General features: G+C 39.7%; 1 long non-coding RNA gene across 1 annotated transcript; it reads right to left on the bottom strand.

The window, feature by feature from the left end:
* Positions 1–731: 731 nt before the first annotated feature.
* Positions 732–25,167, bottom strand: LOC112934719 (uncharacterized). Its single transcript, XR_003238024.2, has 5 exons — positions 24,964–25,167; positions 21,396–21,484; positions 17,579–17,669; positions 13,680–13,836; positions 732–10,483 (listed from the first exon to the last, which is right to left on the bottom strand). It is a non-coding gene; the product is annotated as an uncharacterized lncRNA (long non-coding RNA).
* Between the last annotated feature and the right edge of the window lie 41 nt (positions 25,168–25,208).

Here is a 25,208-nt window from a genome sequence, read left to right as displayed (position 1 = left end):
AGGTCTATCAGTGAGACAACACAGCAATTTCTCTATCATCCAATGGGCCACAGCAGAGCCTTCTCCAACAAGATCTGGATGTCAGCCCTGGTGTTAGGGAGAGAGTCTCTCTTGGGGGTCCTATCTCAGCCCTGAAGATGCTAGCTCGTCCTTATATGCCCTATCTCTGTGTTCTTTGGAACTTTTTTTACTTCTTCCTCTCCAAACTCCCACTATCCCCATCTTGTTACTGTTGATCATTCTTTAGGTTAAATTTTCCCTACTCAAGACTGTGGAGATTGTCTTCTGGTCGATCATTGACTGGTATGTAGCTCTAAGATTTTGAGACCCAGAAATACTGATTTTAAAGGTGATGTTATGAGGAAAGGGGTCTTTTCATCTCACTGCTAAGCCTCCCAGAGTGGCTTTATTTCTGAAGATAGGTGCTAGTAGAGATTTAACAAGGCCTTTGGAAGAAAACTACATTTGAAGAACAGCTAAACCTTCACTTAGGATGCAAAGAAAGATAAGCCTTGTAGAGTCTGAGAACAACTAAAGAGTCAAGAGGGGCATTCAAAAGCTTTGATTTGGATCTGCATCATTAAGAGTTAGCTAAACTGTGAGGTTAGGGGCACAGTCCTCCAGAATGCCACCTTGCCCAAGACTTGTGGCACCAACTGCAAGTTTGGCAGTTCCAAAACCCAAAACCACTTGGGCTTTCTAATTCACTAGAAAGCTCTCAGAACTCACTATTATACTTAAATCACATTTATTACAGGAAAAGGATACAAATTACAATGAACTATAGGAAGAGATGCATAGGGCAACATCTAGGAAGCCCAAACATGGAGCCTCTGGTCATCCCTCCTACCACCCCAGTCTGTGGAGTCATGGACAGATAGTGTTACCTCCTCCTGTGGCCACGATGCATGACAATATGCATGAGTATTGCCAAGCAAGGCAGCTTACCTGCAATTTGGTGTCCAGAATTTTTTTTATTGGGACTCATTATGCAGGCACGGTTGACTGAATCATTATTCATGTGGTTGAGCTCAATCTCCAGGACCTACACCCTCCCTGGAGACTGAGCTAATATCACCTGACCACAAGGGCCCACCGTGAGCCACCTTGGTAGCAGGTAGCATAAGTAATCAGATGAGTTCCCAAGGGCCCATCATGATGACAAAGATACTCCCATCACTCAGGAAGTCATGAAAGTTTGCACTAAATATGCTAGAAAGCTGAAGTAAAAGAAGGTATGGGGGTTGTTACACTAAAGCCAGACTTTTTTTTTTTTTAAAGCCAGATTTGATTGGAAACAAAAAATAGCTGCTTACATAAGGTCAGTCTCATTGAAAGGATAATAGATTGTATATGAAACGGAAGTGGCAGCAGCACAATGTTCTAGGATTTGCTATCTTGCCATTTTTTTACCTGTTCTTTTAGCTTCGGGACCCAAGGTTTCATACAATGGCATGAAAAATGGATTTAGAAGTGAAATTAGTCACGTTAAATCCCCACTGCCTTCCTTTGCATAACAACATTTTCATCCGTGGATACTAGCATGCTTCATCGCATTGTAGATTTGCCTCTCTAAGCATTCCCAAAGCCCAGAGAAACCATTCCTTGCCTCCTTCCTGCCTCTCCAACCTCAGGAAGGATTAGTGTATCAAAATGGAACTGCCCCATTGGATTCTGTGGTCATGTGCTTCTTTTGTCCTCTTTCTTCTTGTTCGAAATGGCTTTCTATGCTAAATGGTTAGATCACTGTTTTACATTTGTACATATTCAATTACATCAGGTGTGGCTCTAGGGAATTTCAAAACGTTATTAAAGTTAGTGAAACCATGCAAACTGTTTGAAATAGACGTAAAATGTTATTTCCATGGGTGCCTTCTTATTACGTTTGTTCCAGCTAAACCATATGTGGTGAAAGGCAAAATGCAATAGAGGTGAGTCAGTCAAGGAAAGCAGATCGGCTACCCATAAGTCCATGGTAATCAACCTTGGTGGATGGTCAACACTGACAGTCTGTTCTCCTACATTTGTCTGGTCACCTTCTTTTGTTATTTTGACCTAAACTTCAAATCTTAACTCTCCTTTCTCTTTCTCAAAACTAAGCAGATGACGTCATCATTTACTTTTTGGAGAAAATACGAGGTTTATGAATATATAGGCACACACACACACACACACACAAATGCCTGCTTCACTTGCCATCAAATATCCACACTTGCCGTGTATACTGAAGTAAGCTAACAATGCTTCTTCTTGGTTAGAGTAGATGTGCAGCCCCTTTGTCCACCCTGGGGTAGTACCTCCTTATATAATTTTGATCTTATCATCTTCACTCTTCTCTGAAAATTGTATTATTGATTAACTCTTATTCCTTTTCTTTTTTATACATTGTGACTCTCTTTGGATTCCTCCGTTGGCGTTTAAACATCCTCAAGTCTCTTCCGTTTAAAAATTAAAATCTTAAAAAATAAATAAATAAATAAATAAAAACAAAATTAAAATCTTTCTCTCAAATGCTACATCCTCCATCATTTAGGAGTCTATCTCTCTCTTCACTTTTAAGGCCACACATATATAAAGATATGTTTCAATTCATTTCCAACTCACTCTTCTGACTACACTAGTCTGGAGTCCAGACCTCATCATTGCACCGAAACAAGTCTCATGAAAGGCCCTCAAAACCTACTGTTGCTAAAGCCAGTGAATATGTGTAGGCCTCTATTAACTAACTTCTCAGCATTATTTGATTCTGCTGACCACTCCTTTCTTCTGGAAACATTTTCTTGCCCATTATTACAGGGTCTATTACTTTCTTGACCTAGTTATAGCAATGGCTGCTCTCTTTAACCTCTTTGTCTTCTTTCCTTAGCCATTTAACATTGAAACTTCTAAAGTTCTATCAGAGACCCAATTATATTGTAACTTTGCACTGTGTTTCTTAGAACCATCATCTATGCTCATGTCTCCATCGCTCCCAAACATAGATGACACTCAGACCTATATCTCCAAGGTGGATAGCTCCTTTGCATTTCAAGTATGAATTTGCAATAGTCAACTTGAAAAATGGTCTCAAAAACTCTTCAGACATAACACATCCAAACCACACTCATGACTCCCCTTTCACCAAAATCTTTACCCTTCTTGTGATGGTCCATGTCTCATCCATTCAGTTGAATAAAACAGATATTTTGAAGTTATCTTTGACACCTTCGTCTCCCATACCTCCTGTATCCAATCTATTATGCAGTTGAGTCAATTTTTTCCCTTAAGACTTAATTAAACATATCTACTTTTCTGTCCTCACGAAAAAATCCCAGTCCAAGCCAACATAATCTCTCTTCCAGACATTAAAATATCTCCAGAAATGTATCCCTGTCCATGTTTTTACTTCCTCTTGCTTCCCCCACCCTAATACATTCACCGTGCTATAGGCAGAGTGATCTGATGATGTCACCTCTGCTTAAAACACTTTGGTGGCTTTCTATTTTTCATAGATAGAGATATATAGATATAGATCAAAATCCTTGAGTAGTTTACAAGGCTTGGTTTGTCCTGCCCCTTGGTCATCCCATTTCTCCCCTGCCCTTTGCTTCCTTTGTTTTAGCCACACTGACCATCTTTAATGAATTGAGGTACCATGCTGCTTCTCGCCTTGTTTTCCTCATGAAGTACTCCTACTTCTTTGCTTACCCATGTAACTCTTATTTTCAGATTCCACTTCACTCATCACTTCCCCTAGAAAGCTTGCTTAATATTCCTGTCTAGATCAAATCTTCCTATTATACGATCCCATGGTAGCATTTACTTCTCCTTTATTTAATACATCACCTTCATAATGTTATATTTATTTATGTAATAATTTCATTAATCTTTGTCTCCCCTACAGGACTACATACTTAAAGAGGACAGGGAACTTATCAACTTATTGTACCCCCAGAATCAAACATAATGTCTGATTACCATTAAGTATTTAGGTACATAAATAAATGAAAGAAATTTCACGTGTTTTTGTGTACAAAATCACTTAGAGAGAGCAAACTTTCTGCATTTGAGGGTAACATTTCACCATTTATGGGAAGGGGGCATTTTGTAAATTTCCTTTTTTGGTCAAAATGTTCTCCTCAAGAACTTGGAAAGCCTCAGGGGTAATCTAGAGGTCAACTGGGAGGTAAACAAAAGGGAAAGTTACATGGCAGATAACCAAAACAATTTTCCCTGTGTTTTACATTAGACTTCCATGGACTATTTTGTTTGAATGAGTGTCCATTCTTATTCCCCATCAGAAAGGTTTGAAAATGACTGAACTAGAGGCATCTGGGTGGCTCAGTGGTTGAGCGTCTGCCTTTCGCTCAGGTCGTGATCCTGGGGTCCTGGGATCGAGTCCCGCATTGGGCTCTCCACATGGAGCCTGCTTCTCCCTCTGCCTGTGTCTCTCCCTCTGTGTCTGTCTCTCATGAATAAATAAATAAAATCTTTAAAAAAATAAAAAGGTGAACTAGTAAGTTTCAATGGACAGGTAAGAAAATAGAAGCCCATGTTAAGAAAGTGAAATAACCCCAAGTTGCAGAGGTGGCTAATGTACAATCTCTATATTAGAGGAAAAAATAAAGAATCCCCAAGAGGAGGAAAACTGCCTGGAAAAAAAATATAAGTAGTCTTCTAATCACAAAGAGAAACACTTCCTTTCCCTCTCCTCCTTCCTCTCATTGGTAATTCCCATTTCCTCCTGCTGCCTTTATTCCCACAGTATTTGTTACATTAGCAAGCAATGGCCTTCACAGATGGAATGTGAATGTTTCACGGTCTGGCTTTGGAAAGGAGAGCCGTTCTGGTAACTACGTTTCCCAGGCAACGTTCATTCTGTCATTTCCCAGATGGAGATGGCAGGTATTTTTTAATGCCAGAACTTTCCTCAAATAACTAATTGACTGTCACTGTTTTTTTATTTCTGGGGTTAATTTGAAAATATTTAATCATTACCTTAATCCATACAGATACAATCCATCTGTGCCATGGAATCCCAATAAGCAGAAAATTACTAACTCTGGGAAACGACAAAGGGTTGAGGAAGGGGAGGTGGGGGGGTGACTGGGTGATGGGCACTGAGGGGGGCACTAGACGGGATGAGCACTGGGTGTTATATTATATGTTGGCAAATTGAACTCAAGTTAAAACAAATGGAAAACAAAAAGCAAAGAAAATGAATTAGAGGCATAATATATTGTTATCCTTCTTTGCAAACACCAGAGGGCACTAAATACCGAAAAAGAAGCCAGGAATGTTACAAACTGTACAGAAATAGATTTTCTCACTAGAGGGAGCAAAAGAAAAGTTATAATAACAACTGTACAGGCTCTTGGAAAAGTCTATGTAGAATATATAGGCTGCTTCAAGATAGGAGAATAAGTATTTATCTTATTTAGAGAAACATAGTACTACCAGGGGAATTATAATAAAAACCACCCAGAAAATATAATCTCTTCCTCAGGAATCTTAAAGTGATAGAAAATCTGTATCTGTATCATATACACCATAGCTATCCTCTCCCTCTCTCTGTTTGTCTCCTTCTCCTCCCATTCCCTCCTTCCATACTTAGGCCTCTATTTCTAGCTCCATCTCCGGCTCTTTCACTCTCGGTATGGCTATCAATATATGTGTGTATGTGACATAAAGCAAACAGTGAAAACTATAACTTCTCAATAGAAAAGCGAGTAAAACATAAAAACAGAATTCACAGAAGTAATGTGGCAAAAGAGATATAAGGAAAATTTTCACCTATAAAAAAGCAGTGCAATATAAAACAAAAAAATGATAGTGCTACAAGCTAGTAAGTATATAATATAATAGGCACTTTCATAGACCATTGGCAGGAGTATGAGATTGGTTAAAAATATTCCAGAAAGCAATGTGGAGATCATACGTGTCGATGGATAGGTAGATCCATAGGTAGATCTTTTTAACTTGAAAATTTTCACTTCTTTAAGTCTTCCTTAAGAAAATAATAAGAGATAGGTAAAATATGAACGTACAGAGGCATTTGCCAGAGCAATATAATAATAACAAAGTGGAAGTGAACTTGGTGTCTTACAGTAAAGAAAATGTTATAATAAAGTATTATTATAGCCATACGATACTATGCTTTCACTAAATTATAAGGTCTTCAGAAATTATTAAATAGTATTTGATAACATAATACAATGTTAAGTTGAAAAACAGAACACATAATTATTTGCCCAGTATGTTTTCAATATATTTTTAAATATTCCTTTATTAATGGTGGTTAGATTTGTGGTGTAGGCTTACAGGTACTCCTTATTTTCTTTGTAAACTTTTCACACTTTGTAAATGTTTTAGACTGTGTAATGTACCAGTCTTATGATTAGAGAAAAGAATGCTTTTAACTAGTATTTTGAAAAGAAAACAAAATTTCCAAAAAGATGCAAGAATAGCAAAAGCAGATTTTATTAGGATAGATTTAAAGAGCTGAAAATGCTCAGGTTAAAATATGTATTTCCATCTACCTACCTATCTATCCATCCATTATCCATCCATCCATTATCCATCCATCCATCCATCCATTTATCAAAACGCACGGATATGGGTGGTATGTGAGTACTTATTTTGCAATGTGTTTGCTAGCATTAAGTAATATAATTTGTTTTTTGTTTTATATTACTTTGGTTATTGTTGAAGCTGAATATATATCTTATGATATTTTGGGCCTTTAGTAATTCCATTACTGCAGTGAATTTTCTACTGCTTAATGTAGAGGCCATATTCAAAGTTCACCTCTATACCAATAATTTCTATGTCAGAATTTTTTTCTTCATTCAAGAAACCAATTCAGGATCATACAATGCATTTACTTGCTATATTTATTTAGTCTCTTTTAATCTGGAACAGTTCTTCAGGCTCTCTTTGTCCCGGGTGACATTGACTTTTTATGATGACCACAAGCCATTTATTTTGTAAAACATTTCTCAACAATTTATGGGAGTTTTTCTTATAATGCAGTTCCGGCTATATACTTTTGTCTGGGACAACCATGAAGTAATTTTTTTTTCTCTATGAATCACATCACATGCCATTCGTGGTGCTCAATAACCAATTTCTGGAAAGATGCTTTGAGATAATGTACATATCCTGTATCTCATCAAAATTTACACTATAGTTCTATCATCCTTTGATGATTCATGCCTGAATCAATTATTACTAAGCTAATCACAAGATGGTTGGTTTTCTAATATCATCATTCCTCTACTCCTATTAATAGTTTTCATTTTTCTATTATAAAAATTGTCCTTTCTATTTATACATATTAGCAGTACAGGCACATGGATTTTTTTTTAATCAATGGGTTATAATCCTTTACTACTGTTTCTAATTTTAATATACCTATGGTGCCAGATTTGACCATTGGAAGCCCCTTCAGGAGAGTCCTTTGTCCTATTGACATGTTCTCCGTCTTTTTTTTTTTTTTTCCAGCACATCCTTACTTTGTGCACAACAAAATGTTCCAAACTCATCTTGTACTTTTCCTGTCTCTCAACCATGGAAAATTCCAATCCAACGCTACAGGGTGCTTTGTAGCCTTCTTCTCTCCCATATTTGTATCTCATTTCTCTAAAAGTGAAAACTCTACCTCTTAACATCATCACTGTCTTTACTCATTGACTAAAGATTGCAATACACAGAAAGTAGTTTAAGATTTGCTATACAAATACTACTGTGATATCTACCAAGTAGAGTGAAAGCTTAGGTTACAGTTCTTTTTGTGGTTAGAATAAAGATATAATTCAAAGGTTATTTGAAGTTTAAAAATATTTTTTAAGCTACTTGGTTAGTCTTTTATCCTCTTTGTTGTGGATATGTTATTTAAAACCTTATTTTTTAACAAAGATAATTACATTCAGTTAGGGTTAGCTTACTTGGAAAAGTTAAATGAAAGGTTCTTATGGGCTTATTAATGCATTTCCATTCAATGCCATATTAGAAATATTTTCATTTATTTCATTTTTACAATGTTTATTTTTGAGGATAAAAAGTATCCTTAACCCAAAGTATAAAATAAATATCACTGGGTCCATTCTGTTACAAGTAAATAATTGAATAAGTAAACAGGGAACAAGAGATGAATCTTCCATGTCGATGAATTCCAAATAATGTATGTAGTTATTTTGTCTTCAAAGAGGTAGAACATAACTCTTTACTCTCCAAATGTGAGCTCCCCATTTCTCTCTGTTTCTCCCTCCTTTCCTCCTTCTCTTCTTTCCCCTCTCCTTTTTTATCCTTATCCCTCAATTTCTATCTCCATTTCTTTCAACAGTTTTAGTACCCTCCTTTTTCTCTCTCTTGCATGCACTGACTCTCTTTGGGCAAGTATGTGTGATTTGACCAGGATCCCAAAATAAAACGGATGTGAAACTTTCACTGACTCTTGAAAATCTCAACCGAAGGACTGGAAAGTAGGCAGAAGAATCGGTGAAGAGATGTCCTTAGAAAGAGCTGTTTCTACACCGTGAGTCCTCACTCCACCCCACTCCAGGGAGTGGATAAACCTTTACCTGAAGCTTATCAAGGCAAGGTAATATTTATAGGACCACTCTTAAGACTTAAAACGTGTTTCCACAATGAGAAAGCTTGAGGACGAGTAACGGATTTATGTCTGAGAATACCAATACAGTCTATGGCAGCAAAGCTCTAGAGGTACCTTTGCTATCCTCACTGGGATAGGCCTGAACTCTCAGACTTTGTTGAAGCAAAGAAATGAGAGTTTTCCACAAACCAGATTGTTACCCATATAGGAGCAAGAGCAGTATTGGGTTATTGGTCCTCTCCAGCAAAGCTGTCTAGAAGCTTAGAGGAGTCCTATCTGCAAGGAGCTGGATATAGCCAATAGATTGCTGGGGGCTAAGGAAATGAACTATAAGTAACCACTTGGAATAATGAAGCATCCACTCAGGCCAAGGGACTTCATGGAGAGAGGTGCTCATTGATGGTGATTGCTAAGGATCCAATACCATTTGCAGGTGTCTAAGATCACAGAGCCATTCAGCCTAGGCAGGATGCCTCTGTACCTGACATGGGCTGGCTAGATGTCTGCGTCCCCAAAATTCATATGCTGAAGCCTTAATCCCTCATGTGACTATATTTGGAGATGGGGTTCTTCGGGGGGTAATTAGGAGATGAAGTATTTATTTTAAGAAATAATTGAGTTAAAATGAGGCTGATAAAATGGGCCCCAATCCAATATCATTAGTATCCTTAAAAGAAGAAGAAATTTGAATACACAGAGACATATCACGAGGGGAGACCATGTGAAGATTCTGAGAAAAGACGATCATCTGCAAGCCTCAGGAGAAACTGAACTGAACTGAACAGGCACTACTGACACCTTGATCTTGGACTTCTAGCCTCAGGATTTTGAGAAAATAAATTTCTGTTAAACCGCCCCATCAGTGGCATCTTGTTATGGCAGCTCTAGCAAATGAATACAATATCACCTATATATCTTTGACATGTCACACTTAATTTCCCTTCCTGTTCTCTGTTTCTGACCCAAAACTCATTCTTCAAACCTAATTCATTCTCCTTCTGTTATTGTTCTTGGCTTCTTTCCTTAGTTGCAATTGGTATCTCTTCCTCTTATATTAGGCATGCTTTTAGCCTCTATGGATACAAAATCAATCTAAATGGATTCCAGCACTTTTCCTGAGATCTCTTTCACGGGGCTAATAGACCACCAAATCTCATCTTTTCTATTCTCGTTTGTTTTTTTTTTTAAAGATTTTATTTATTTATTCATGAGAGACACAGAGAGAGCGAGAGGCAGAGACACAGGCAGAGGGAGAAGCAGGCTCCATGCAGAGAGCCTGACACGGGACTCAATCCCAGGGTCCCCAGGATTGGGCCCTGGGCTGAAGCCAGGTGCTAAACCACTGAGCCACCCAGGGATCCCCTATCTTATCTATTCTCAGCCCAAATCCTGTGGTTGAATTCAACCAAAGCCCGGAAACTATAGCCTTGTAAACTTCTCATCAACGAATATCCAACCAAGACTTGGGGAAGTGAACTTTCTTCCCCTAGGGGGGCATTGGAAACAGTAACAAGAGACACTAATAAAGGATAGTTAGGAGAAAGGCAGGCAGAGACAAGCACACCTGCCCCCTCCGTGCTAAGAGGAAACCACCTTCAAAGGGGTTTTACGCCACCCTGGAAGGAGCCCTCCACCCTTTCCCATGTGATGGATAAATGACAGAAACCTCACTGGGTGATAAGTGTGTGGAGGGTCAATCAGATTAAAACAGCCCTCCAACAAGCCCATAAAAACCTCTAGACTTAGAAATTCCAGTGGCAACCCTCTCAGGTGCCCTCCCTCTTCAGGAGCTTTGTCCTATCGCTCAGTAAACTGCATTGCGGCCCACCACTCTTGGTCCGGTCCACCTCTTCATTCTTCGAAGCAGCCAAGAACCAAGAACAGAGGGCACTGAAAAAAAAAAAAAAGAAAAGAAATCCTGTAACAACAGGAAACCTGGAGTCCAGGTTCAAAGTCGTTGATGGCTCTTCAGCACACTAGTTTGAACCACAGCAGAGAAGCTGTTTGTCTCTGACAGCCTCACACCTGCTCTCCTTCCTTTCCTCTCCTTCCCTTCTCCTTTTCCCCTATGCAATGAGGATGTTACCAGGAGCAGTGTGTGGCTAGGTGATATTTCTCTCCCTTACCGAGGGTTCTTTTTACATAAGTTGCTAGCTATATGGACCTCATGGTGCTTTTGCTTGGGCTGAAGGAATAAAGACAATAAACTTATTCTCTCTCTCTCTCTCTCTCTCTCTTTTTTAGAAAGAGGTGTCAAGGTAATGGAAGAGGTGGAAAGAGTAGAGGCAATGGGATGATGTTTGCCACCCACCAAATCCCTTGGGTCATATAAGAGCTTCTAGGTAAGAGAAGAGTTAGGACCTGAGCGTGACGGACCCGTGTCATGAGGGACCTAGTGAGAGCCTAGGAACTGACACTGCTGCAATGGGACTCAGTCACTAGGAAGTTGAAGAGAGGGTCGGTCACCTCCCTTTCCTAAAAAATGCTCTGCTCTGACCTCCAGGAACAGGAGGAGCTTTAGCTTGGCTGGGTGTGTGCATGAGCACAAGCCTGCTGAGCTTCCTTCAGGTAGCTGTGAATGCTGGGGTCTGACAAGGGAGAGCTGAGTAACACCTGCCAGATGCCACGCAGCAGTTTGCTTGCAGGGCTGAGCCGAGAGATGGAATTTTGAGCATGTTTTACAGATGCTCTTTAAAGATCCCTGGAAATGGGGAGGCAAGATACTGGGCTGAGCAAGGCCGTGGTGTGGGGGTACATTGGGAGTACTGACTAGGGCAATGTTACGGTGGGAATTTACTTTTTTTTTGGTCACATGTTTTCCATGCAGAGGGACTCCTAAATCCAGGATGAGCTCACCCCGCAATAATCAACTTAGTTACTTTCACAAAGACCCCATTTTCAAATAAGTTCACCTTCAGGGGTAAAGAACATGGATATATCTTTTGGGGGGCACTAGTAAGCCCACTACACTGCCCTAGCGAAGCAAATGTTCCTTCTGTTGAAAATCGCCATATTTTCTGCTCATTTCAATCAGGTGGGAAAATTTTGTCCAGCTTTATTTTTTGTGTAGTTTGCATTATCAGAACTTCAGTGTTCTTCATTTTCTAGGGGTAAAATAATATTTACTTGAATTTCATTTTTTAAAAATACGTAGTCTTTATTTCCCTTCCATCCCTATGGAGTAGGAAGCCCCCAAATGCCTGCCCGTTACACTGTGCTCCACTAATACCAAGAAAGGCAGACATGGGCGATTCAGGACGCAGGCCATGATCGATGGAACTATTTCTCTTTATTCCTGGGCACCATCCAGGCTCCATTTTCCACTCTGCTTTGCAGCTTGGTAACTAAATTCTGTCCACTGGGACATGAGCAGAAGTACTTCTTGTCTCTCCCAGCTGGCCCATCAAACCTCTCATGAAATCACATATTCTCTCCCCAAATTCCCTAACCCACTCCCAGCCTGGATATCTGCATTCAGGGCCAACTTGAAAGTCATGTGTTAAAGATGGTGAATCTTTTATCAGTCTAGGTTTGTGAACAATTAAGTAAAACAGAGCTACCAACAGTGATCAGGAACATTGGTTTGGAATTTAATGGAGTAAGAAATATACTTCTCTTCCATTCGGTGTTAAGTCAGAGAGATTTTGAAGGTTATCTGTCAGAAGAGTAAATACTCTCTTGATTAATACAAGCAACTAGGGTGATGAGTATTCTATTCAATTAAGTCTTTCCTAATAAGGGAAGTTGAAATTCAGAAACAGAATTCCATGGAAAATGAGAGAATAAAATTTAAATATTTCCATGACCCATTAAGTTCTAATGAAATAGCCCCTACTTGCTCCTCCTAATCTTCCTCTTCTAACATCCACACTTTACTTGCTGGATTTCCTTCACTCTGGTCTCTTTCCTAGACTTGAACATGTCACAGGGCCTTTGTATATGCTACTTTTTTTACCTGGATTACTCTTCCTCCATGTTTTTTTTTTTTTTTTTTTGTTAGGTTGGCTTCTTTTCATTATTCCGGCCTAGCTTAAGCATCATCTTCCTAAAGAAGGCTTCCTAGATGTGCCTGTATTAACTACAAGAAAAGCAACCTCTCTCATGCCCCCAACCCAATAATTCTGGATCACATTACTCTGTTGCTATTCCTATAACCCTTTGAAATAATCATTTTAATTTGTTTATTTATCTCTCCTCCAGACACTAGAAGTTTCATTAGAGGAGGAACCTTTTTTTGTCTTGGCTGCTGTTGTGTCCTCAAAGCCCAGAATAATGCCAATCAACAATGAAGATGCTCAGTGATGTTTGTTGAATGAGCAAACGAGGAGAAAAAAGGGAAAGAGGAAAAAAAGGAGAGAAAGAGATAATCGGTAGAACAGTCAAGAAGATCACTTGAAGATCACAATAAACTTTCATTAGTCATTCCTTCTTCCTTGTTCTTTGAAAGGACCTACTAAGTTTATACTTTTCTATATCCTTAAAGAATAATATTCTTTCAAATTACCTCTATTTTTCAGTGTGCCTCACATAGTAACTGGCATATTTCACAAAGAATAGAATATTTAATTATAATCAACAGTATCTGAAAATGCTTGAGACACAAGTTTTCAGTTTGAGAACAATTTGCTGTCTTTGGTTGCAGCAACAGGAAGGGACTTAGCAAAAGACCACTGGGGCTTAGAGATTCACTGTATCTCAGGAGGGCTGGGCTTACAAAAGAGACAGAAATCAAAGCAATTTCAAAGTTGATTAAAATGATCTTCTTGCCCAGGAACTGGAGGGACAATAACCATCTTATGGTAGGAATGGCCTAGGCAGGACACTCAGCCATCCTCGATATGCCATTGTCACCATGACATACCCAACATGGTGCCTCTGTGAGATTCCACCTGCCGCCATAGCAAATGCGTTCAGATCTTCTTTTATTTTTGTATCATTTGCTTAAGTTTCAATGAATCAAATGAGAGCACCTGATTGCAAAGCCTAGGTCATGTGACTGCTCCTTAGCTGCTACTCCATCAGTTTCTATGTTAGGAGAGAGCAGAGTAACTGAAATGAGAGACACATTGAAGGAAACTGTACTGACCAAGGCACCAAGGCAAGAACCTGCATGGTGAGTAGTTGGAGGTTCTCACAGGAGGTCAAGATGAAGAGAAGAAGGAGAGTGCTTTGAGGGCACTAGGGAAGACCATGGTCCAGTTGGGAAGAGCCTTTTATCCGGGATTCAGAAATCTGGACTATATCTAGGAGAAAATGTGTATATTATTTCTCTTAACTAGACCATAAATTCCTTGAAGATTTAGAAGGTAAACTATTTATCTCTCCACCCCATCGCCACCCCACGCTGCCGACTACAAAAATACATAGCAACAAATACAGTACTTTGTACATCACGGGCAATCAATAAAGACCTTTCAAGTAAAGCAGAACATAGAAGATAACAAGTTGACTTAAACTCATAATAAAAGAATATAAATAGAAAGTCAGAGAGCAGTGCAAACTTAGAAAGAAGCTTGTTCATCCCCATCCTCTTCTACTTCACTTTTTTTAGGACCCTATAGTAAGTATAGTAAGTACAGCCCTCTATTCTCCTAGTCCCTAAAAGCTATCCAGGGTGATGGAGGAAATAGCACGTAAATATGGTGTCAGTTAGACATGATTTCCAATCCGTGCTCTGCTGCTTACCATCTATGTGACCATGGGTGAGTCTTTAACCTCTCTGCTGCTGAGTTTCCTCATTCACAAACAGGGACCCATGCTGATGAGCTCCCTGTTGCCATAGTTTAACCTAATAGGGAAATCTCTTTCTGTACCCTCTGTCTTCCTCTTATGGAGGTACCAAATCCCATCCTGGCCTTCCGGAAGCTCTCCAATGCCCCAGGATTCATTTCTCTCCTTCTTCCCTCCTGTGCCCAGCCTCAGGTTCTCATCCACCTTAGAGGGAATAAATTGTGATACAAGGAAATGGAACTTTAATGGTGCTTAGAAGCAATTATAGAGTAATCTTTATCAGGGTGTCACCAAGAGGCATCTCTATAACATTGATTGATAATCACTTTTGCCTATAACACATCTACTAGGTAGTGAGAGTTTTCAGCTGTAGTGTGCAAAATTAAAGAACCATCAGGAGGCAGAGTAGTGCAGAGAGGGAGAGCATGATCTCTGGGGTCTGTTTACGTCCGTGAAAATTCTGGCTCCACCACTTATGGGCTATGTGATTTTGGGTGAGTTACTAATACCCTCTGTGCCTCAGTTTCCTTATCTGAAAAAGAGGGAGGATAGCATGTTATATTCGGTTGTCAAAGAGAGTAAATGAATGAATATATGTGAAGTCCTTAGAACGGTGCCAGAGATAGAACTCAGTTGATTAAAATGATTAAGAGGAATTTCCCTAAATGTAAAGCAAATGATACTTATTCTTGTACTATTAACCTTCTATTGTTTAAAATAGCTCAACTTACAGCATGAGCAGACTTGCAAACTGACTCAAAGATAAACATTTCAAGCTCCTACCAAATGAAGGTGATGCACACTGAGCTTTATGAAGTATGACACATACTAGTCATTCATTCATGCATTGGGGGGAAAAAAAAAAGAATAAGTGACCTGAGCCAGGCACAGACATCTATAACCCACCCCTCTCTCTCACACACACTTTTTAATTTTTTTTTAATTTTTATTTTTTTGTCTATCTTTCAGACTAGGTTCATATCTTATTGTCTGTAGGACTATTAACTTTTAGGCAAGTTGAAATTTAAAGCCATTATAAAAACTATAGTATAGTCCTAATACAGGAATAATATGGTTTAGTACAGTATAGTAGGTATGAGCATGAGCTCTGAGCCATAGTCAATTCCCTTATGTCTTCTGCTTGTCTTGGAGAGAAGCAGATTGAGAAAAGAAGATGTTAAGATATTTGCCCAAGAATACTGGGGAGTGGAACGACTTTTTACTGAGCTTCTGTAATGGGTTAGAGATTCTAGAGTTTTCAGCCCATATCATCTCTACAGCCCTCCAAAGAGGGCATTATGCCCATTTTACAACTAAGGAAACAGAGCTCCAACAAGAATCGGAAGCTGGTGCAAGATTATGAAGTCAATAAGGTAGCAGAATTGTGATTTCAAGTTCAGTTTGCCCAATCAAAATGTCATGGTTTTTCTTAGTTTCTCCACTTTTATCACTCTGCAGTAGCTAGATGGAACCATATAAAAGGAATATGGAATTTTTAGGTCAAAATGGTCAAATTTTTTTATAATTCAACGTGTACTTAGAGATGGGCTATGCAGAAATCATGACAACTCCTTGCTAGTACTCTTGCCTCCCTATCTTTTCCTTTACTTTTTTCAAATTCGCAACTTGACAGCTTAATCAGTAGGTATTGACACTGATTTGAAGGAAATATCATTGGGAAGGATCTTGGAGGAATATGAGATATGGTCTCTGCTCTCAGATGACTACAGTCCAGTTGGAGAGATAAGACAATCACTAACGAAACTAGCAGAAAGCAAAACAATGAAGGAGAAATTCATCTGGCTGTGTATTCCATGAATATTCATATGTCAAGCCCTGTGCTTGCCTCTGGTGGATGCAGTGATGAGTAAAAGAGACATGGTTCGTGTCCTCAAGGGGTAATGCAGGAAAGGATAGTGAAAAAATAATTAAATAATCACAGATGTAAAATATGTTTGGGGTTCCCGTCAGTTCTTTCCTCTTCTGGCTAAACACTCTACTTACCTGGACAAGTTGGGGCTCTTCAGACCCTGCCGTGGGGTCCATCTTCAGGGCCCTCTCTGACCTCAGTGGAATGGATATTGATCAGTTAACTTTGGAAGCAGACCTGTTTTTATTTTATAGATTTCCATTTCTCTGTTCTTGAAGAATGACTTTTCTGGCAATTCAGATTAGAACTATCCCCTTAATGTAAAGCAAATATGTAATTAAGGAGGGCGGGGTCATTTTTCTGTGACCTTGGAACTAAATAAAGAATGTGATTAAAAACTTTCTCCTGAAAACGTGAAATTACAAACCACAGCAGGCTCAGATGCAATTATGCTCATGATTTGGGGAGAGTCAAATATATTCTGGATACTTCTTATGCTGCTGGTAGAAACCATGTAGCCACTGGGTGGAGAACTTGAAGAGGATTTAATAAGGAGATAAAACCCCAGTTGTAACCACTGAGGCAGTGAAACTCTTTAATCACGTTTTCTTTGTACTCATGGTTGAAATTATAACCAAATTAGATACTTTGAAAATAGACTATGTTTGCATAAACATATTTTATAAAAGGCCTCACTGATTTTAGCATACATAATTGTATGCTTTTGACTAACTTAAAGTTCCTGTATTTCAGTCAAGTTTGGTTTTCTATTCAACCCAAGTTTTAAGGACTTCTTTAGAATTTCGGTAGTAGGTATATTTTAGGAAACGCAAATTGGCAGACAGCATATTTGATTCCAAGCATTAAAGCATCATTTAATGGGAATCTACTATTTCTCAGAAGCTTTTACTTTATTGCCACAGCACAAAAGATCATCTGAATGCTACATAATGGGGCACTTTAATCAATATGTGAGTCCATTGGGTCTTAAGAGTTCCTTCTATCACTTCCAGCAATATTTATATCGACAATTTTATGCATCACGCAGTTGATTTCAAAGTCCAGAAATCTTTGGGTTCTCCTCATAGATTACTAGAAGCATTACAGACTCATAAAAACAAATCCTTCCATGAAAAATAAAGGAATGAATAAGCATTTAACAATAAAAGGCTCTAGCTTCTCCAGAACTCTGCCACTTAGATACAACTCAACAAGAATAATAACAAATGTGATCAAATGAAGATGGCATGCCAAGGTTTAAAACTTAAACAAACGAAAACATATGAGTTATTATATCATTGCAGCAAACAGTCCTGTGAGTTAGGAATTATTTTCTCCATTTTATAAATAAGAGAAGGGAGGCTTAGAGAGGGTAAGAGACTCACCAAATAGCGCAGTGAAGAACTGAGAGAGTGAAGATTTGAATCAGTTCTATCAAACCCCAAAGCCAACACACTTATCTGTACACAATATTTCCTGATGGGAAGGAAGAAAATAAGCTATGAGGCTGTTAGAGGAATCTGAGAGGCTGTAAAGTGATAGCAGTAGGAAATTACCCATTGTGGCTTTCAACTAGGGGAAAGCATTTTCAATAACTGATGAGTGAGACATTTTAAAAGAAGAAATGACAGAAAATTGGTAATTTAGATACACATCATAAACACACTGGGCAAAATCAAAGCTAATTTTAGTTTCTACCTTGAAAAGCAATATAATGATTACGAGTATGAACAATGGAGTCAGGCTGTTCGGGAGCCAAGCTCTTGCTCTGTGTTTTAATAGCCATGCAATTCTGGGCAGTTAGTCTTTTTTAAATTAATTTTAATTTTTTTAAATTTTTGCCTCAGTTTCCTAAATGTTTATTTTAAAAAATTAGGGATTCCATCTTAGTGTGGGTTTCCCCTTATAGCCTGAGGTAAGACTTATGTACAGGAAGGTTATTTTGGGAAGTGATTCTAAGGAAGTGGATTGAGGAGGGAGGGAATGCTGGGAAGAGTCACACATGAAAGGAAGAAAAAGCCAATCCAAGGGTAAATGAAGGATGGTCCCTCTGGTATACCCTTGAGGAACTGCATTAAATGCACCTCAGAAATGCCCTACCGAAGAATGGCAATGACCCTACTGGTCCCAGTTGTCTCCTGTTGTGCTAACTTCCTCCTTTTCTTTCTTTCTTTTTTTTTTTTTTTTTTTTTGGATTTTATTTATTTATTTGAGACAGAAAGAGAGAGCACACGAGCAGGGGGAGGGGTAGAGGAAAGGGAGAAGCAGATCCCTGCTGTATAGGGAGCCTGACATGGGCTCCATGCAGTGTTAGATCCCAGGACCCTGGGATCATGACCCCAGCCAAAGGCAGTCACTTAGCTGACTGAGCCATCCAGGTGCCCCAGCTAACTCCCTCCTCCTTAAAGGTTTGCACATGTGTCATAGTAGCAGAGTAGAGACACGTAGGAACCCCATTTCATGGTGGTAGAGAAGCCCTAGGGCAGAAAGCATGAGATACTCGGTGGAGTTCAGGCAAGATCATTTCAAATTATACATGCAGACAAGTAATTGCCATACATAGTAAAAACTGGAGTGGAATGGAGAACTCCAATACAGAGATAGAAAGAATATCAGTGATTGCCAGGGGCCAGAGGATGGGACAAGGGGATTGACTACAAATGAATGGAATAGTTTTGGGAAATAGTCTATGGTTAGTGAATGCGGTGATGACACATGTATCACAAAATTTATCTAACTGCACACTTAAAATTGGTGAATTTAATTATTGATATGATCACAATTATTACAAATTATACCCCAATGAAGTTGATTTTAAAAGAAAGGGTAAACCAAGATATGCAGCACATACACCAGGTGTCTGATAATAGGTACCTACCTCATATCGTCATACACTCACTGTAGTAATATGCACAAGCACGTTACCTAGTACATACTTGAATAATAGTAGCTATTATCACTATCTTGAGAGAATCCTGATAACTTTGAAGTAAGCAGGAGAGCTGGGAGCTGGACTAGTTTGAAGGAAGATTGATTTGTTCAAAGTAAGGGAATGTTAGAACACACAAATTTTGTGAAGGACTTAGAAATTTCTTTCTTATTAAAAAATATTTAATTAATTTATTTAAGACAGGGAGAGCACACGAGCACAAATGGGGAGAGGAGTGGAGGGAGGTGGATAAGGAGACTCCACACAGAACACAGAGCTGACACAGAGCTCAATCCCATGACCCCAAGATCATGACCTAAGTTGAAATCAGGAATCTGATGCCCAACTGACTGAACCACCCAGGCGTCCCAGGAACTTAGAGATTTTCAATGGGAGGTACGTGTTGAGCTCGATATTTGAGAGAAGGCCTTAAAGAACAGATAGTTAATGGGAAAAGATAGTAAATGAGAATCAAAGGGACCTTTTAGTGAGAGGAGATGAAAGAGCCAAGGGAATCACTGAGTGGACAAAAAGAAAGATGAAAACTCACATTACTGAATGTCTCTTACTTGACGTTTTAATTTAATTTTCATAACCACTCCTTTTGGTGGATACAATCTATATCCATGATATAGATTAAGGAATTAAGTTTTAGAGAGGTAAGCCTACTAGTTCAAGGTTATGCAGCCACTAGGTGGCTGAGGGAGGATTCAAACCCAGGACAGGACTGCCTGGTCCAGAATGGTCTGACTTTAATGTGCACTCTAGGAGTGGGAGAGTGAGAATTATGGAGACTCGGAATAGCATAGGTCCTGAGAACCACTGTGTGGATTTGGAAGGAGGCACTGGGTATAATGACTAACACAGAGCAGTAAAGGGTAACCTCTAAGGGTGGCATGATAACCTTTCAGGGACATAATAAGGTTCAAAAAAAGATATGATGGTAGGGAAAATGTAGAGTTAGGGAGCATAGACTCATTGAGGGAAAACTTTCTCTGTGAAAGATGGAAAAGAAATATAGTAATATAGGTATATCCACTCAAGGTCCAAGATGCAGCCAGTGTAGACCATATGGCTTCTTTTCTTTTCTTTTTTTTTTTTTAGCCCCTATTTATGTGTATGCCAAAGGAAAATAACAATACTAAATATCTCCCATTTAAACAAGAGGGTGTGATTATTTTATACTAAAGGACACGCAGTAGTACAGGAAGATAATAGCACTAAAGCACAGATGGGGCTTAGCTTGCATCTTCTTGTTATTTGCTGCCACTATTTGCCAAAGATCCAGCATCTGTTGTTCAAAGAGAAGCCAGGAGATTGGTGCTCAGATGGCGAGATGAGGTGCTGATTGACTATCTGTATCTGTGCTAATTCTAGCGGTTTCTTTAGGTACATTTTATAGTTTCCTCAGAATTAGAAAATTATTTCTCACAATGGCACTTGACATTTTTAAAGCCATAAGCCACTTCAAGCGTGTAATAAGATTACTTTCCCAGCTGCTAGAGGAGTCAGCTACTGGATGAACTAAGAGGATAGAACATTTGCTGGTAAACCTTGGTCCTATCATTCATTCAAGGAATATTTACTGAGAGCCTTTATGGGTCAGGCACCACTCTAAGTGCCATAGCAAGGGAAAGGAACCAGCAAAACCTCAGTTTCTATGGTGCGTATCCACAAGTAAATATGCATGAGCAGATACACGTAGAGTCAGGAGGGGATAACCGCTATGAAGAGAAATACCACAGCGTAAGAGTATAGGGATGAGAGGTTGTTGTCTTAGGGTGAACAGCGAAGTTCCTTCCAAGGAAATGATATTTGCATAGGAACTGAGTGATATAGGAGAGTCAACCACCAGGCATTGGTGTGAAGATCTTTATGGGGGAAGAGCAAGTGCAAAGTGCTTGGGGGAAGTAAACGGGTACGCGCTTATGGTGTTTGAGGAACAGCAATAAGACAGCGTGGCTGGAGTGTGATGGGAGAGGTGGGAAATAATAATAGAGCTTTAGCCAGGCGGAGATCATGGAAAAATACAGCCCTGCAGTCCTGGTGACAAGAAGGGCATTGCCATTTTCCCTTACATGTGATAGAAAACCATGGGCAGATTGCAAGTGGGGGAGTGGCATTTCTAACCTCAGTTGCTGTCCCAAGCAGGCACAGGAGAGAATCACACACCTTGTGCCTTATTTTCTGCTGAGACCATTCCCCAGGGTCCCTTCTTTAGTCTGGGAACCAATGCCATTTCCCTAGTAACAAGGCGGGGTTGACATACCAACCTTTTACAAGCATGTGCGTGAGTGCTGAGTATTAAATCCTTCTGATGGTCACGGTGGTTCCAGAGGCCGGCCTGTGAAGCCAGCTTTTTCTAGGAGAGAAAAGAATGGAAGATAGTAGGCTGTGATGAAGGTGCTAGTAAACAGGCCTAGGGTTCTTGTAAAAGTCCAGGACCTAAAAAAAAAAAAAAAAAAAGTCAAGGTGTCAAGGTTCAAAGAGGTAAGTTTTACAACCAGAGAGATGTGGCCCTTCCTCTGAAACCAGGGAGTGGTGAGCGAGGAATCTTTATGGAGTCAGAAAGTGCCTGCAAATTCCTGAGACATGGTTGAAGCAGCATTTTGTGGGGGAAGGCAACACCCATGACGAGTGTCCCTCCCTACTCGTAAAAAAATCTGTAATTTCACCTCTGTCATTCAATAGAACTTTCTCATGCTTGTTACGTTTTTATTGTTTCCACACTCCTTTCATGCATGTGATTTGTTGGACTTTCACAACAGCTTTGGGAGGTGCGCAGGGCAAGTAGGAGCCTTCACATTCACAGATGTGGCTCAAAGAAGCAAAGTCATCACTTGTTCAAGGTCATTGTGCTGTTCTGCTAATCAAGGGACAGAGACCAGAGCAGATTGTAGGTCTTCGGACTCCCGATTCGAAGATCCATACCTTAGGACGCGCTATTTCATGAGGATTGGAGTGACGTTAAAAAAAAGTGACGTTAAAAAAAAAAAAAAAAAAGTTGATCCTTCAAGCCCCACAGGTTTGATCCACTTATACCTGGTGATTTTTAATAAATGCAGTAAATGCATTTTCTCTTCCTTATGAGTTTAACATTTTCTTTTCTCTAGCTTACTTTATTGTAAGAATACAGACTATAACACATACATAAGATATGCGTTATGGATAACATTTCTTTTAACATTTTCTTTTAACATTTTCTTTTCTCTAGCTTACTTTATTGTAAGAATACAGACTATAACACATACACAAGATATGCGTTAATGGATAGTTTGTGTCATCGTGAAGGCTCCCGGTCAACAGTAGGCTATATTGGTGGTTAAGTTTTGGGGGAGTCAAAAGTTTTCACGAAGATTTTTGACTGTGTGGGGGTGGATGCCCCCAACCCTCACACTGTTTGAGGGTCAACTGAACACAGAACGCGTGACATTTTTAGGGCCTAAAAAATAATAAATGTCTAACAGCCCCAAAGAGGAAACTTATTCTAGGAGTTAAAGTCTTGATATATAGAGAAATTGAGAAGGCAGACCGATCTAGAACATGGACTGGAGGTACCATGTCCTTTCTTTAAATACCAGGAGGGTGGAGAATTCATCTGATGACTTCCCAAGGCCTTTCCTAGCCCCGGAGTCTAGCTCATGAACTTGTCCTCTTCAGAGTTAAAATCAACTAGTCAATCAGGTTGCTAGAAGAAAAAAAAAAAATTGCTTATATGCAGGTGTTGCTCAGGCGCACACATTTAACTTCCAAACAGCTCAGGCTTTCAAACGTTGTATGCTGACGCCCCTAAAGTGTCTTTCCAATAGCAAATTCATAGTTTTACTTATCAGTTGGCAAACAATTTTTTCAATCTGTCAGGTTAATTTCCATAGTATCACCATCTAAACACAGCTGTGTTTCTGTTATTTTTTAAATACTTTTGTATACCGCCCTTAGTCTAGGAAACAAGAGGGAAATATTTTCAAGTTTGCCTATTTATTTATTTATTTATTTATTTATTTATTTATTTATTTATATTTTTAGTGACCTCTACATCCAATATGGGGCTCGAACTCATGACCCTGAGATCAAGAATCATCTGCTCTACACCTGAGCCAGGAGGCACCCCTAAATTTTCCTTTTAATCATCACGACAGGTACATTTCTTAATCCTCACCAACAAAAGGCACATTTTTTTTTTAAAGGCACTACCAGATGATTATAGTAACACAGAAACAAAGACCAAATAATCTTGAAACAAAGGCAGAACTTCTTCATTTGGAGGGCTATTTGACCCCAACCCAATACTTTTTTTAAAAAAAATTTTTTATTTATTTATGATAGAGAGAGAGAGAGAGAGGCAGAGACACAGGCAGAGGGAGAAGCAGGCTCCATGCACCGGGAGCCCGACGTGGGATTCGATCCCGGGTCTCCAGGATCGCGCCCTGGGCCAAAGGCAGGCGCTAAACCACTGTGCCACCCAGGGATCCCCCCAACCCAATACTTAACTATGTGTTCAGTCACATTAAAAGAACATGTATTCATTATTCAGAATAAAGTTCTGGAAATGTGTGGTTGATTCTGTTGAAAGATGCGGGACGTTGCAACGGAGGAAATGGACAGATCCTAAAATTATAAATGGATAAGCAACATAAAATATTTCATTGATATGGATACAGAGGAAATTTCTATGAGCTAAAAGTCGTAGGTAAGGTAGAGACCTTTTATCAAAGGAACAAAAGGAGCCTTCACATTTTTGTTAACAAAGTTTACAGGAAGTTGATAAAATATCAGCAAATATATCTTCAAAAATTCCATTTACTTTTGTGCAAAATCATCAATGAGATGTATTCTCTCGTATGTCACTTCAAATACGGCACGGAATCGAGAAATATAAAACATGATTTTATAAAATTATAGAAGAATAATGTTAAAGCATTTATTTTTATTTAATCTATGTAAAACAAAGATTGTAGCCATCTGCTTAATCACACATCATCCACAGCACCTAGCAGAGGACTGGTATAAAGGAAGAATGTGAAACAAATGATGTAGAAAACATCTTATTGGAATCAAACGATGATTAATAATCAAGAGGCAGAAACCAAACACACATAACAGATGATTTATTATAATCACATTTGAAACTATTGCTTATGTACATTCACATGTCAAACACAGTTTCCAAATGCATCAAGTAAGGAATTGCCAATAGTCTCAAATCACTTGAGCAGAAGTGATGCGGTTCCTAGAAGTTTAACAGGGAACCGACAGCGTGGTATAGAAAAGGAAAGAAACGGGGATTCCTGGGTGGCGCAGCGGTTTGGCGCCTGCCTTTGGCCCAGGGCGCGATCCTGGAGACCCGGGATCGAATCCCACGTCGGGCTCCCGGTGCATGGAGCCTGCTTCTCCCTCTGCCTATGTCTCTGCCTCTCTCTCTATCTCTCTGTGACTATCATAAATAAATAAAAAATTAAAAAAAAAATTTAAAAAAAAAAAAAGAAAAGGAAAGAAAGGAAGACAAGAAGGAAGAAAAAGGGAAAGAAAGAGAAAAGGAAGGAAGAAGGAAGGAAACAAGTGATTTTCAATTCCACAATTAAGCATGACCTTCCCCAAAACATCTCCTTCTAGGGCTGTTTCGTCATCTGTAAAAGGTAAATCTCAGTTCCAAAATGTCAATAGAAAAGGGACAAAAAAAAAAAAAGAAAGTAATTGCATAAAAATGAAGAGAGGAGAGAGGTCAAGCCTTCCCTGGTCACCTCCTTATTCCTCAATGGCCCATCCTTGACCCACCCGCAGTCACTCCCTCTCAGCACCTGCAGGCCTGGGGCTCGGGCCAGCAGGGCGCCCTCAGCTCACCATCAGTCACCTGTGTCCCCCCGGGGCGCGGTGATTCTTTGCTCCCCGGGGGAGCTGGCAGTTAGGGGTTCGGAGGAGCCTGTGCACCGGGAGTGGGACGCTCGGCTGCGCTCCAGGCCTGCGGGACCGGACGGACTGGAGCAGCGCCCGGTGTGGCCCGGGGCGCCCGGAGGCTCCCCCCCCGACCCCCCACAGCGGGGCGCTGCGGCCCTGACCGCCCACCTGGCGCGGCCTCGGCTCGGTTC

This window comes from Vulpes vulpes, chromosome 11 (assembly GCF_048418805.1).
Source record: "Vulpes vulpes isolate BD-2025 chromosome 11, VulVul3, whole genome shotgun sequence".
Lineage (NCBI taxonomy): Eukaryota > Metazoa > Chordata > Mammalia > Carnivora > Canidae > Vulpes > Vulpes vulpes.
Note: the sequence above shows the minus strand (reverse complement) of the source record. Positions and strands in the feature narration are given on the sequence as shown.